Source organism: Pocillopora damicornis, chromosome 14 (assembly GCF_964200805.1).
Source record: "Pocillopora damicornis chromosome 14, jaPocDami1.2, whole genome shotgun sequence".
Classification (NCBI taxonomy): domain Eukaryota; kingdom Metazoa; phylum Cnidaria; class Anthozoa; order Scleractinia; family Pocilloporidae; genus Pocillopora; species Pocillopora damicornis.
In genome coordinates, this window is record NC_142683.1 from 12,383,655 (window position 1) to 12,398,309 (window position 14,655).

A 14,655-nucleotide genomic window follows, 5' to 3' on the forward strand; every position below is an offset into this window, starting at 1 on the left:
GCTATCAAGAGAAAATGATGATTCTCTCGTTATGTTATCTATTTACTTATCCTGCGAGGAGGTGATTCCCAAATTTCTGTTGAACTGAGATCCTCAGTGCATCAAGTCCCCATAAATTGCGAAAAACATTAAAATGGCAATATCCAAGTCCCTAATGATACGATCACTCTTTCATGAAAGCTACATTGTCCTTGGAATCCCATAATCCCAACGTTTGTAAATTGGCATGATTGTAACACCTATTTCAAATGTTTTATCGTTGTTATTGACTTTTTTATTACTTTTAAAAGAATTGTACTGCAAAGCCTCGGAAACTGAGTCAAATTTTTTTCGAATATATTCAATAAATAATTCAAACTATTTTCCAAAAATTGAAGTTAAAATCCTAAAACGCGCCCGAGTTATTGGGAAAAAGGCATTTTTGTTTAAAAGTTTTATAAACCATCAACGCGTCATAATCTCCGTTAGGCGTAAATTTTCGTGGCAAACAGCTTCACCGGGAGATCATGCTTCATCTCAACTTTGTTCACATTTGCTTTTGAAAGCTGTATTTTTCCAAAGTAGACGGAGTTTAGTACTGGGAATGACTTTATCTGTCACAAAATTAGTAGATCGGTTGGAATAATTGCTAAAATGAGGCATTACATTCCACGGCGTCTTCTTTTGAATTTATATCATGCACTTATTTCTCCTTATTTAAATTATGGTATCTGTGCATGGGGCAACTGTCCACAGACCTACCTCAATAAAATACTTGTTCTGCAAAAACGTGCTCTGCGTTTGATTTATTTTTCTAAACCCAGAGACCATGCAATCCCTTTTTTTATTGAATCAAACTGCCTTCCTTTGCAGTCTTTGTTCTTTCAACAGTTAAGCTATTTAATGTATGACGTTCATGCTAAGACAACTCCTAAAAGTCTTCTCGATAAGTTTGCGAAAATCAATACAGAACATTATTATAATACGCGATTATCTGCAAAAGAATGCTTCTCTGTCAAATTCTCTAGAACTGAAAAAATGAAAAAATCTTTTACTAGAACCGGTGTGTCTATTTGGAATTCTATTCCACTTTCTGTTAAGACTCTCAACGTTTCTAATTTTCGTAAAAAAATTAAATTACTACTCCTTAATGTTCTAGGTAATGAAGATAATTATTTGAATGTTAAGTTTTTAATAGAATATTTTGTGAAGTTAACCTGATATATTGTATATACCTCTAGTTGTAATTTTAGTCTTTTTCAAATAACAAAATCCCTTGTACTTGAATTTATATGTAAGGTGTTTCTTTCTGTATGTTTTTGTATTTCTTCTTTTCTTTTTTCTTATGTAATTTAATAACGCCTTTAGTTAAAGTCTTGTCCTGCCTAGATTAGCATTGTAGCTATTTGCAGGACATGAAGTTTTGTAAACCTTATATTTCTTCTTCTTTAAATAAATAAATGATACATGATCAATACATGAACCTTTAGAATACAGAGTGGAGTCGTTTAGAATCGCATAGTGAGCGTTTCGAATTCAGAGTAAAATTTTAGAATTTGGAGTGAGCGTTTAAAATTTGAAGTAAGCTTAGAATTCGGAGTGAGCTCTTCGAATTTGGAGTAAAGTTTGAGAATTGGAGTGGAATTTGTAAAATTGGAAGTAAAGCTCATGCACGAATTCGAATCAATTCAGAGTGAGCTATTAGAATTGGTGGTGAATTTAAAATGTGGGAGTTTTCTTTGGAATTCTGAGTTTGTTTGTTAGCCACCATTACAACACCATGCAATTTTGCTTATAGTGAACTTGCTGGAAACGCTCCGAAACTGTTTTATCGCTCCGACTGTCTTATCTTACCACCATTTTGGACTTCAGAATAGCAATCGCTAAAATAAGCTTCTTGTGTCAATCTTCAACGAATCACACGAACTTGAGAGATTGGGTAACCTGTGCAGTCACTACAAACAAAACTTTGGATAGGAGCCACAGCAAATCTTTCTTTCAAGAGAATGAAGGCGAAACGGGGATCAAGGTGCATTAAGGTCTTGGTTTAGAAAGAGAGGTAGAGTCGAGTCGCTACAGATTGAGACCGCGTTGTCAGGGAAACTGAGAATATCAAAATATCAGGCGGAATCTCGCGCTGATTCTGTAATGCTGAGATCGCAAATTTTTAACGTCCTAGCAATTTCTCAAGTCGTTAAGGCGAATACTTTTTTCTTTCATTCACCAAATTTATTTTTTTGCCTCCGCAAGTGCTTCCCTGCACTAGTGCTTGCCTCCGCTAAGCGCTTGCCTGCGCCAATGCTTTCCTCCGCTAGCGCTTGCCTCCGCTAAGCGCTTGCCTCCGCTAAGAGCTTGCCTCCGCTATGCGCTTGCATCCTTAGAAAATTGTCCTTAAAAAATGCATCAATTTAAGCCTGTTCAGCAGGCTACTGTAAACTTGGCTACCATATTTGTACCTTGTCGCGCGCGAATGAGATCTAACCCGATTCGATTCCTTAATGGAATGAACAACGGACTTAAATTTACCTCGCTCCAAATAGGTGGCTACGTAGCCTAGTTGGTAATAGTGCCCAACCAGTAACTGGAAGGCATGGGTCCGAATCCCATCAAAGCATGATTTTACATGCATCTTTTCTGCAACTTTTTTTTTAATTGTGGATGAAGACATCATCTTACTCAACATGCAGGGGGAAAATCAAAGCGTTTGAAAATAAATTCCATTACTATTTGATGTCTTTAAGAAGCAAATAAAACAAATGAAATATATTTTCTGATTAACACTTAACAGGGTTGTCTGATATGAAACCTAGACGTTACTAAGACAACTAAACTTTATTTTCTTACTCACGCATGCGCGTGAACCATAACCAAACCATAACCACTTGCGTGTCGTTATCTCACCCCACGCTCCTTACCCAGCAAAAAGAAGGGGCGGTCTACGTTTCGTTTCCCACGATCAGCTGTTGGCTTAAGATTCAATCCACGATCGCTTTGATTTGTTTCATTTCCTTCAGGAGGTTTTCCAAACAAAGCAACATAACACTGGCAATTTCGAAACAAACTTAACCCAGATTAGTAGGTCCCGATGTTATCTCAAAATATTTTTAATACACAAAATGACTAATAATTTTAAGTTTGATCTTTAAAATCGTTTGTATTCCGAGCTTCCGTTTATAAACAATGCTGAACTGTTTTTAATCGGCGAAAGGAACGCAAGTTTTTGCTGAATTTGAAAAAACTTAAAGAACTTTTTATCGATATTAGCATCAGCTCAATTTGGAAAGAAAAATTTTCCTCGATTTCTGGAAAAAATTGATCTCACGAGGTTTTTAAGGACTAATCGAGAATATCAACTGACAGAATAAATTGTTATCAAAGTCTCACGTTTTCTTTTTTCACTGATTGCAATTAACTTTAATTACGAAATGCCGAAAAAGAAGAACTTTTAATTAAACCGAGCAGATCTCTGATCTGAAGTAATCAGCCAATGGTAGAATTATCCGAAGAATATTTGATAGTTATCAGACTTCGCACAGTAATCTTAATTCTCTGCGCCGAACTAATAGAAAGTAACTCTTCCATGAACAATTCAGCAAATTCTCATTTGAAAACCACGCGTGTTGTAATTGCACGACAATTAGTTGAAAGTTGAAAAAAGCGCACGCGAGCTGTAAAAATCGGCCATTCGATTAAGACGCATCTTCTTATCATAACTTAGTAAGCTCAATTTTCGGGTCAAAGACACTTACGGTCTTACTTTATTATCCGTAGATTAAGGAGCTGCTAATCTGGCTTATATCTCTCGCATTTGTAAACTAATCTTTGACAAGTTTTCGAGTTGTTTTGTGTATGGTAATTATTCTCCGGTTGAGGACATAATTTGATAACAAAAGGTCCAATTATTTTGGCGCGCACATCGCTGTAGACCGCAAGGTTGGTTTTTGAAAGGTGCACAAATCTGCATTGTTTCTAACCGCATGTCCGCGTGTTTTTAAAAAAAGAATTCTTGATAGAGTACTAGGTCACTGATAAAGCTTCTGTTAGAGTTTTACGAGCAAAAACGCGAACATTAAGAAGTAAGGAGTCTCTCAAAGTAATAGATCACAGGTGTATCCCAGCGGGGAGTCTCTTTTTGTTGTATTTTCTAAGTTGGACTTCGTCTGAATCTCTTATGCGGGAAAGTGGAAATATACATCTTATGATATTTGATCTTGCTACTTTTAAAACCTGGTAAGTTTTGCTACTACAATTTGTTTTTTCATCGTGATGTGTTTAAAAATGTTTAATTTTTTGTACGATACGTGTCAAAGAAATCACTTTCTGCCATTTGTACTGTAGAAAATTTTGGCTTTATACCTTAGCTGTCTTTCTAAATTATAAATTGATTGCCGATAGCTATGGACAAAAAACGTAAGTGGCATTTCATTTGAAGACTTCATTTCAAAGGGAAAAAGTAATCCGATGTGTCGAAAACGCGTCAACTTTAGAGCTCTTTTTCTTTCTCTCGTTTCGTACAATTTGCATATGAAAGGAATTGTCAAGTGAGCCTGAAGCATTTCGCAAATTTCGGCTTTGCGGAAAAGAAGAAGGCTGATTTATTTTAACGCGGTGTAGAATAAAACATGCCGGAAAAAGAGAAATGTTGCTAAAATCAATTTACTTAGCTCCTCGAGGGACAGTTTCCACCTGTTCATTTTATTTTATTTTCTCGTCGAGAGAAGCAATATACCGAGACCAATTTCAAACAAAACGACTCGCCTTGAACATTTTTACGTCATTTTTTCTGGCTTGCAAATATGATATGGATTTAATGCTTTTAAATTGCAATTTTCTTGTTTCAAGGTTTCCAAGTTAGAATAAGATATTACATTCTGGCAAACGAGTGCTTTATTTTACTACAAAGGCAGGATATACAAGGTATGGGCAACCATTATTTTTTGGTCTAACATTTAACTGCTCAGATTTCTTTCTTTTTTTCAAGAGCTGTTTTTATTTGTGGCGAAGGGAGATTCATATCGACTCACATCCCACTTTAGACATTTTAAACCGATTTTTTATTTCTTCATTATTTATCTCGAATCTACGACATGTTGAGTACTTGATGGCTTTTAAACCACGGCAACCTACAGATCCAATCAAATAGAAAATTGTATAAAGATAAATTCAAGTTTTGTTTAATGTTATACATTATATAAACTCTAAAATATTGAATAATTTTTTGTGTCGAGCTCAGATTTGTTCACATTGTCACCATTTGCGATATTTGAATAGAAGAAACACCACGTGTTTCGAAGGAAAAGATTTCTTTCCTTTAAGTTTATAGAATGAAGAATCTGTTTCAACCAATATTGTGAGAAAGTTTAAATTTCTGATCGTTTTAAATTGATCTGCAATATAGAAACCAATGTTTGCTTTTGAACTTTCTTGTTTGTTTCTCCCCACTGATTTTAATAAAAACGTTACAGTCTTAATCATGAGAAATCAGTTTCCAATCAGATTATCAAATGCAAATTTACCTGTTATATTTCGGTTGAATAAAGTCTGCTCTCGAAAAAGCTTTTAACAACTTGGATGACCCTTGAAGCGGTTCACCTCAGGTGATTGTTAAACTTTCTTTACCTAACCTCTTCAACTCAAAATTTCAATCTGCTAAAAAGGATAAAATGAAATTCAAAAAGAAAAGAAAAAAATTGCTTGCATTTTAGTAACGCTCGAGAGTTTATTTTCATTGAGACTCTTGTTAAAAAAACGAGAAGAAATCAAAGCGTATGGAGACATATCATTCAATCTTGATGCCCGCGAGCGTTCATACAAATCAAACAATATTCCGCTAAAAGCGCGTCAGGTTCGCGTGATAGCTTTTGCAAACAAACCACGTAAACGCGACAAGGCGTGTTTGGCACATATACGTGTAATAAATGTAATCTAGCCTGAGATAGCTTTGCTATTGGACAAAGTGTGCATTCAAGTTAAAGTTGTTAAGGGATTGTCCACAATCTGTTGTAGTTTTTTCGAAATGGCTTTCCAAACAGGAACAAGAAATTGTCTGAATATCAGTGTCAAAAGATCAAACACATGAATTTCAAAATATAGCATGCTTCACAAAAAGCAGGAAGTCATATTTTATTAGGGAGAGGGAGATTGATGATAGATGGATTTCCATGATCAAAATCAACGAAAAAATCTGAACATTTCTCGAGAAGGGCGTTTTCAGTTTCTTCGATTTTTCGTCCTGAATCGTAGATGTATTTGCGAAAAGTTTATTTTCGTCAAAAGCTCTTTTCTTTAATTGGAGTTGTTTTGTTTCGTTTTTTTTTTATTCTGCTTTATACTGACTTCAGCTGAAGGAACATTTCCTTGAATCGGGAAAAAGAGCGCGGAAGCAATTTACTTGCATTTTTCGTGTCAACTACGGAAAATGCCAAGACAAACCAATTGTGCGCCGTGATAATTATAACTCACATCGGTCTGAGAATTTTAACCATGGAAGCTTAAATTACAGTGTTCCTATTCTTGGGTTTTAAAATTTATTTCAGCTGCAAGAAACGGTTGCAAAATGAGCTGCTTATCCACAAAAACATTTTAAATCTATTGTCAGTATGACAGAATTTAGTCCTTTTTATTTCTTATTAAAACGATTTCTTACAACTTATCATACACGTAATATTTGACAAGAAAATTAAGTGTATGGACTATCGTGGCCAATTTTTGAAGGTTAGTTTTCACCGGTGACGGAGTCGGAGTCGTAAGAGTGCTTCCAACCTAGTCAAAATCGAAAATCGGAGTCGTAAGCCTGACGTATTCGGAGTCGGAAGAATCCGAACGGTTTTACTTTCTCTTGATTCTGCTTATGGCTCCGACGCTCATGAACTAATTACAACTAGACTGTCGGCGTCGCAAGCAGAAGCAGAAGAATCAACCAATCACAATGCCTGTTCTTTTCTTTTAGAGAGCAGGGAGCGGCTGTACATAGGCTTGTTCCTAGGCCATCAGATAGTTTACGACTCCAGATCTGACAATACAGTTTTACTGGATCGTAGGCGATGCCATCAATACTTATCTTCCGGTTCCGTCGGTCTGATCTATCACCAGATCGTTTCACTTGCTCTTCAGATTACAACACCGACTTCTTCTTAAGGAAAAACCAGCCCTAATTTCTTTATTTTCTTTTAAAGCACATCGCACTAGTTCATTTACTCGCTTTCTCAAAGGTTTTTTTACTCCGCTTTTGTTCACCATTTCAGCTTCGCACTTTATGTACTGTATTTTCAGTTTTCGTTTCTCTGTGTTTTTTCCGTTTCTATTTCATCCCTATTGAAATGTTGTGACAGTTTTTTTCTGCTTTTAGGAAGTTACTTATTCTCCTTGTAATTAAAAAGTAATGCCGGAATCATTTGCTGAGTAAGAATTTTTTATTAAAGCGGCCTCTTGGCTCTTCATGGACGATATCGATACGAAGAAGGAAAAAAATGGCCTTTGAAAAATGTATCAACTTCTTACTAACCGAGCTTAAGGGCTGTACTAGGCCCGAAGTCGCGGGAGTACGGCCAAAGCGTGACGAGATCCGCACAAAAACGACCGAATATCCTCCATTAAGGCTCGATCAAGCGAGGTTATTGAGTAGTTTATGATATGGCACTCGTACCAAACTTTTTTTATTTTGAATTTGCTGGCTTTCGCGAACAAAATACGCGGCTCATGACTGTTTCCGTGAAGACGGTCCTAATGGCAAGATTCGGACCAAGTAAGACTAATCAGAACGCTCGGTTTTTCCTAGGACTACCTTGGCAGATAATAAAGTGGAATATTTTTTCAAGATGGATGAATTTTTCATTCAAACTCTCAATGCGGGATGTTCAATGATGATCAAATCTCTTTTCTCTCGCGCCACCGAAAGTTCAGAGAGCCGGTACACGTGTTTTTTTTTTCCAATTTTCCCACGCATTTTTTTTTCACGCATTTCGACTAGGAAGAAACACAAAAAATGGGAAATTAATGAAATTGCTATGTACCTTACAGAAGACCTAAAAACAAGTCCATTCAGATTCTAACAAATCATTCATTTCGTTTCCTGCTCTTTCAAAAACAATTCCAAAAATTTTGAAGAACTAGACATTGCAGAAGTCGAGGCTAGTATTTTAAGACAAGGAACAAAATATCAAATATTAATTGAAAAAAATCCCGCCTAAATAAGAAGTGCTTCTAGCTTGCGATTAGGCGCTCGTTGATATTAGCCGCTTATGTATGATGTCCGTCCGCCGACTTTTGCATAATCGAATTCTCATCAAAAATCAAATGACAGAATGAAGCCTGCCAAAAAAAGAACGTCTGATTGCTCCAGCGTAAAAATTATTCCAGCGTACGTGACGATAAGATTAATAAACCATGCTCAATTTGATTAATTGGATTAGAGACTATCATTTCAACGCAGACAATACGGCTCCCCATCAAGCAAAGTTATCCTTACTGGCCCTCCTCGAACGAATTCATAATCTGATTGCTGACCATTCTCACTCTTTCACGCAAAAACCAACGCTCGTTTAACGGAAAATAACGCGTCGCCAACGCTTCAAAAGGGAAAATGCTGTCCGGGCAATACGTTTCGGAAAAATTTTTATTTTCAAGCGAGGTTTTGTGGAACTTATAATTATATATATTTTATCTTTTAAGCGAGATTACACGCAATTTACTGTTTGATCTGTAGTTATTTCGAATGGCGAGATGATTAACAGACGAAAGGTCCTATAGGTCCTATTATATGCGCGGTTTGTAAACCATGAATCATGTAAATAATGATGGAACGGTAGTAATTCTTCAATGGACTAAATTTAATCTACAATAATGCTAAGTAGCGCGCCATATGGAGACAAAACTATGATCATTAGGGCACATATTGCACGGAGATCAGGTCTGATATTTATCGAAAACTTCCGTAAGTAACAAGCGCATATCAAGGGTATCATTTGAAGAACGTGAATAATGATTGAAATAAATTGAATAAGATTTAATTGCAATGACAGTTAACAGCCTTTAAGTCGCAAATTTCGTTAAACTTTGAATGACATTTACTGACCACGAACAATAGTATAATTTTTCCAAATAACTGTTATTCGATCCGGCCTTCCGTTTTTTTTTTTTTTTTTTTTTCGCTTACAGAAAAAAATCTATTCTATTCCCCCCTGCCTTTCCTTTGCATTCAATGTGTACAAAAGAACAAATAATTGAATTGGTTTTGCGTTCAAAGTTTGGATATAAGCCTTAAAGCGGAAATATGGCCGGAAAAAAGGAACGTACACTAAACGAAACAAAATTGAATAAAGCTCTAAAGATTGAGTTGGCTGGCTTGCAGTTAACCTTTTTTTAAAAGCTTATTCGATAAATTTTTGAAGAATTTCTGTTCGAACGAATGATTTTTTAGATTTTTCCAGCTAAGTCACATCAAAAGGTTTGTTAAATTATCATGTCGACAATTTCAACATCTGCAATTCGCCGGCATATTTTTCACTTTGTTGTTCTTGAAAGTAATTCCTCATCTATTCAGATTAACTCAAAAAGAAAAAAAAGGAAAGAAAGTGAGCGAGAGAGACATCTAATGATAAAAAGAGAGAGGAGCTAAGAAAGAGGAAAAAATATTACCGAAAGGTTTGTTTTAAGACTACGCTCTTCAGATTCTTCAAATATAGGAGATCAAGCTGGAGGGAAATTTCACCTGTTGCATCATTGTTCATGATGATGTATACAGTTTGAGTTTAGTTATAAATTCTGGTTAGAACCTTACGAAAAAAACACAGCCCCAGGCTTAGAAGTGATTTTACTGGATATATTTTATTATTACATGCTATATATAATATATATCATTTTATCATTGCATGTTATTATATATATTTTCATCCAGAGAAATGAGAAACGAAAAGCGGATTCACTAGTTTCACGGGATAATGTTGTCTTAATCCTGAAAATTAATGTCAACAGAATTGGTTGCGGGTCACTAAAAGATAAATTTCGTCTTTTCAATCTAACAATGATATGTTTTTCGCTAATTACCTTCTTGTGGTTGTTGGAATAGCTGATGTGGATTCCCTCACGCATGCGACGTTGAGGTCAGCTGCGTGCACCAAAATATATGGAATTTTAACGAAGAGATTTTACACAAAGCAAATCATAATAGGTATTTTTATTTTCTCTCAGTCAAAGGAACGCAGAAAAATTATAAAGTTTCTGCGTCTGTCACAGACCTCTGAAGTAGCTTGAGAAGATTAGAAATTTGTATTGTCTCCATAAAATCTTTATTTTGAAAGCGCTGGTATCGTTGGGTAAACTGTTTAGATAGAGTAAGCTATTAAATTGGAAAACGCTTTACTCTGCTAAGCAACTCCGGTCTTATGTAAATAGTATTTGACCTTTAGTTTACTTTGAAGTTCATCCTGGCTAATAAAATGTTACATGTTAATTGCTAATTCTAAGCCTGAAAATTAGTAAAAATTTGTCTTTTTCGGTTTTAAAGAAAGAAAAATTATTCTTGCAATAATTTCAAGTCAGTGTTGTCATCTCAGCTTCTGTCAGTAATCAAATTAAACATGGTTGACCTCATTTTTCGAATCAATTACAAAAGTCGCTCGTATTTGCCCACAAATAAATTTGTTATGGAAATACTCTCGAGAACCTGGCTATTTTTTCGATTTATCAAATTAAAACTAAATATTCCTAGCGGGCGATGGGCTCATAGCCTCTTTAAAAAATTAAAGACGCTTTTGACGTTTTTGAACGAGTCCCACTTCATAGTTTTTATTTTGCTTTCATTCTTTCAGCTGCCACTCAGACCTGTCAGATCTGGTCACAATTGTTCATTGCCTAATTGACCCTGTGAAGTGATTAACATATAAGGTTAATTACAGAACATACTACCATTGACTTCAAATCGATTCGGACCGCCCTTGGCGCCTGGAATACCCAGGCTCATTTATCAGAGGTTTCTACTGTAGAAAATCACTGTGTTTATCACCAGATCGAGAGAAGTCAAAGAAAAGTGAATATTATTCCTATCACGCACTCAGCCAACGTGAATAAAGTGGAGGAAAACTGCACTGAAAGAAGTAAGTGTGATTTAGCAACTTAAATGTTTATAAAAGAAAAATTGATCACACGAGAGCTTGGTTTTAGCCAGAAAGCCTCGTTCGTTTTCGTGTAATGAAAACCGACAGATAAAATTTATTTGAGCTTCGAAATGATCGTGAATTTACTAAGCGCCCGCGAGGAAAGGCTAAAAAATAACTACAGCAAATTCGTTCCTACACTGAAATCGGCGAGGGAACTAGCTTTAATTGTCTTATGCACAGAGCTATTCAATTTGCCAAGACCACCCTCTATAAACGTAGACAATGAAAGAAAGAAAGGTGATGAAATTGGAAAATATAATTGCAAAGCTTAGTAAGTTCAGTTAAAATCTTAAAAAACTTAAATTTTGTTCATGCCGACCTCCGGAAGACTTTGGTGCAATGCTCGAATTGAAAACACATGTTCCTGCTGTCTATAAGACAACGGTGAACCAGAACAAATTTTTTTTTACTGATATATTTATTTCAAGGGTCTTGAAAGGAATAACATAACAGACCAGTTTCTTAATCGCTTCAGGCCAGCAAAATCTGAATACATGCATATAAACTACAAAAACAACTTGCTCAAAACAACTTGCCATTGCAGACAGCGTGGTCGTCGTTAATAATATCATCCATGTCATGAATTCATCATAATTTGCAATATTTATTCATTAACTCAGCAAAAATGGTCTGAGAAAAGAAGGAAATGTTAATCCCATCATGTATTTTTTTGGCTTTTTACCTAAGATATATTTCGTAAGTTAGGTAAATGCTTTTTGGAGGAAAAGCTAAAGTGGAACACCCACGAACAGAACGTCACGAGGTTTTTTTGCATTTCAAGTTGTTTTGTATTTTGCTTGCACAATTTTCTATTCATCAACTGCATGTCCAACATGTACTAGTGATTATAAATGGTTTCCGTAGCTATCCAGTTAAAATAACAATGACTTTATGAGCAATTTTAGCGTTTACGAGGATGCCCAATGACCTCTGCTGTACAACACTTAACACTATTCGTTGCAACAATGAGACGCATTTGACAAACGAGTGCTAGACATAATATAAACTGTCAAAAACTTCCGTTCTCATCAGTTAGCCTAGCTGTGAGTGTGAGAACCCCACGGGGAACTTGCGACATCTTACGTGCAACTAAACAGCTTTCCCACCGGGAAACCCTGGGATAAAATTCGGCAGGATGTGCATTGATTTTTCCTTCTCAAAAACTTTTTATTTTACAGTCGTTGAAAGATTTCTAAAATAATTATTCTTCTTCAAAATAAATTAATGAAGCAGATGGTAGCAACATTTATTATTCCGATTCTAGAGCCGAACGCACGATTGAATTTTCTTAAAACCATTATCGGATGGATACCTTTGTTCATGTGATGTTTGGAATAAAAGTAAATGCAAACTGTCACGAATTATCAATGAAGCGGGCAAAATTTTGCAAAAATAAACCTATCGTGGGCCAAAACATCGCTCCGCGTATCCATAAGGTTCGTGCGAGCGGAGGTCTATACCTCAGAAAATAAAAATAGACCCGTTGCATGAAATGTGATGAGAAAAAAATAGATGAAGCAACAACATGCTTCGGTAGAACATTTTTCATCGATGGGAACTCCCGGCAACTAGTCACTACTGCCTGATGGAAATTGGTTACAGCTTGACCCTGAGCAATCTTGCCATTAAATTTTAAATTGCGAATTTAGTACGCTGTTTCGCGGCAAATCAGACGCAGAAGAGATGAAATGGAATTAAACAGAAGCAACAACATTTTTTAAAAAATAGATTGATGGATAAATAGCGCGACAGATTAATAGGTAAATACCTTGATAAGTTATTAGCTTAATGAATAAGTAGAAATAGACTTCCGCTTTTAGACTTATTATCTTTCTTCATTATTTTTCTTCTTTAAGGATTTCATAGGCTAAATTTTCCCAAGTTTTTTTTTTCGTTGGTCTGAGATCTTCGGAAACAGCCACTTTACTCTGAGGCCTTCACGAAATATTTGCATGAACTGGTCTTTAAAATAATTGTGAAACATAACTTTAAATAATTTTAAGAATTCTTTTAAATGGTATGATGGAATAAAATTATCAACTTTTGTGAGCTCTGAAAATTCATCCACTATTTCACAAAGGGTTATAATCACGAAAATCTAAATTTAGCGTGGGAGAAAACAAAAACAGAAAGATAAACGAAAATAAGTTAGGAGATTTGTTTCAAAAAATCGAGAACCATCGAAACCTTCTAATTTTTTTAATGGAAATCCATTCGCTTATTTCCGTCAACTATTGGATTAGCAATTTATATGACTGGGTAGCTGTGTAGCTCATACCATTTTTGTCGCTGCAGACCATCATTTGGAAACCATAGTAGGGCATATAGATCGGTGACTCTTTAGAAATACAAACATATTTCTTAATTAGACGACCTACAACAACATCTTTCTCGCAGAACGCTTTCGACATTACTTTGGATAATCCTTAACGTATGCCGAATGCTTTCCACATATGCGCAATGTAAGAGCTACCTCTAATTTTCTTAACTCAGCTTCTAGAGACGTGAATTCTCCCACCCCAGGGAACTCAGATATTTTCTTTTTCTCACGCTCGTATGAACTGGTTTGCATCTCAAATGCACCTTTAAAAAACTTGTGGGTGTGTCTTTCCTTTGAAGGATTCACTGTGTCAAGAAACCCTGATGGGCAGGAAAATCATGCTTGTTTTGTTTTTGTTGTTTTTTTACGAGAGATCTTCCTCACATATTTTTACACGGAGATCTTATTTTGCATAAGTCATTTAGGTGAGGGGAATGTTTCATTTTGCTTTTTATTGAATGTAAGGTTACTCATTAAAGAAGGTAGGTCGTTTTGAATCGTTGTCTTCAGGGACTTAAACTTGAAGTAGACTACGCAATTTTAGATAAGTGAGACGAAAGAAATGAAAGGGGTAGAAATAAACACGAGGAAAAATGGAAAAGATTGACGCGGATTGATCAATGTGGGAAACGTTCCCAAACCGTCACGTACACGTAGTCTGCGTGACAGTCCTATTAACGACCGAACACAGAGAGGAAAAAACAGGAAGTATTTTTGTCACGCAGAGTAACCGTGACGTTATCCTTTTTACGCTCAACAATTTCTAGAGGAAGTTTCTTCTCTTGATTCGCCTGAAATTCCTTTCCGTCTCAACTCTTTAGTCCTGAAATTTCACGGAACATAGCAAGATGCAAAGCAAAATGAAACCGGAAAAACACTCAGTGTGTTATGTAGACTGTAGTTGCGTGGTCGCGCCAGGTAGAATTTGGCGACGTAATCTTCAACGTCTGTCAACAGGCACTTCCTTTCGACGATTGGATAAAATGCCTACAAGCCCTGTAAACTATTTTCGAGGATGTCTAGACGAGGATTATTTTACGGCACTTAGGGTACTCACAACCGGTAATCCAGTTTGGAAAATGGCCAATGAAAGCATAAGGATTACAGCTTTAGCGACTCCTTCGATTTAAGTGTGTGACCGAGACGACGAAGCGAATTCTTGTCTAAGTGATGGCTAACAGTAATGGCGATAGTAAATTT

The 14,655-nt window shown here is 35.9% G+C and overlaps 1 protein-coding gene across 1 annotated transcript in view; it reads left to right on the forward strand.

The window, feature by feature from the left end:
* Positions 1–3,885: 3,885 nt before the first annotated feature.
* Positions 3,886–14,655, forward strand: part of LOC113679628 (uncharacterized) — a 62,287-nt gene continuing 51,517 nt past the window's right edge. The window contains exons 1-3 of the mRNA XM_027196593.2: positions 3,886–4,209; positions 4,822–4,896; positions 10,788–11,072. The gene's annotated coding sequence lies outside the window, so the exon portion shown is untranslated. The remainder of the gene's footprint in view (positions 4,210–4,821; positions 4,897–10,787; positions 11,073–14,655) is intronic.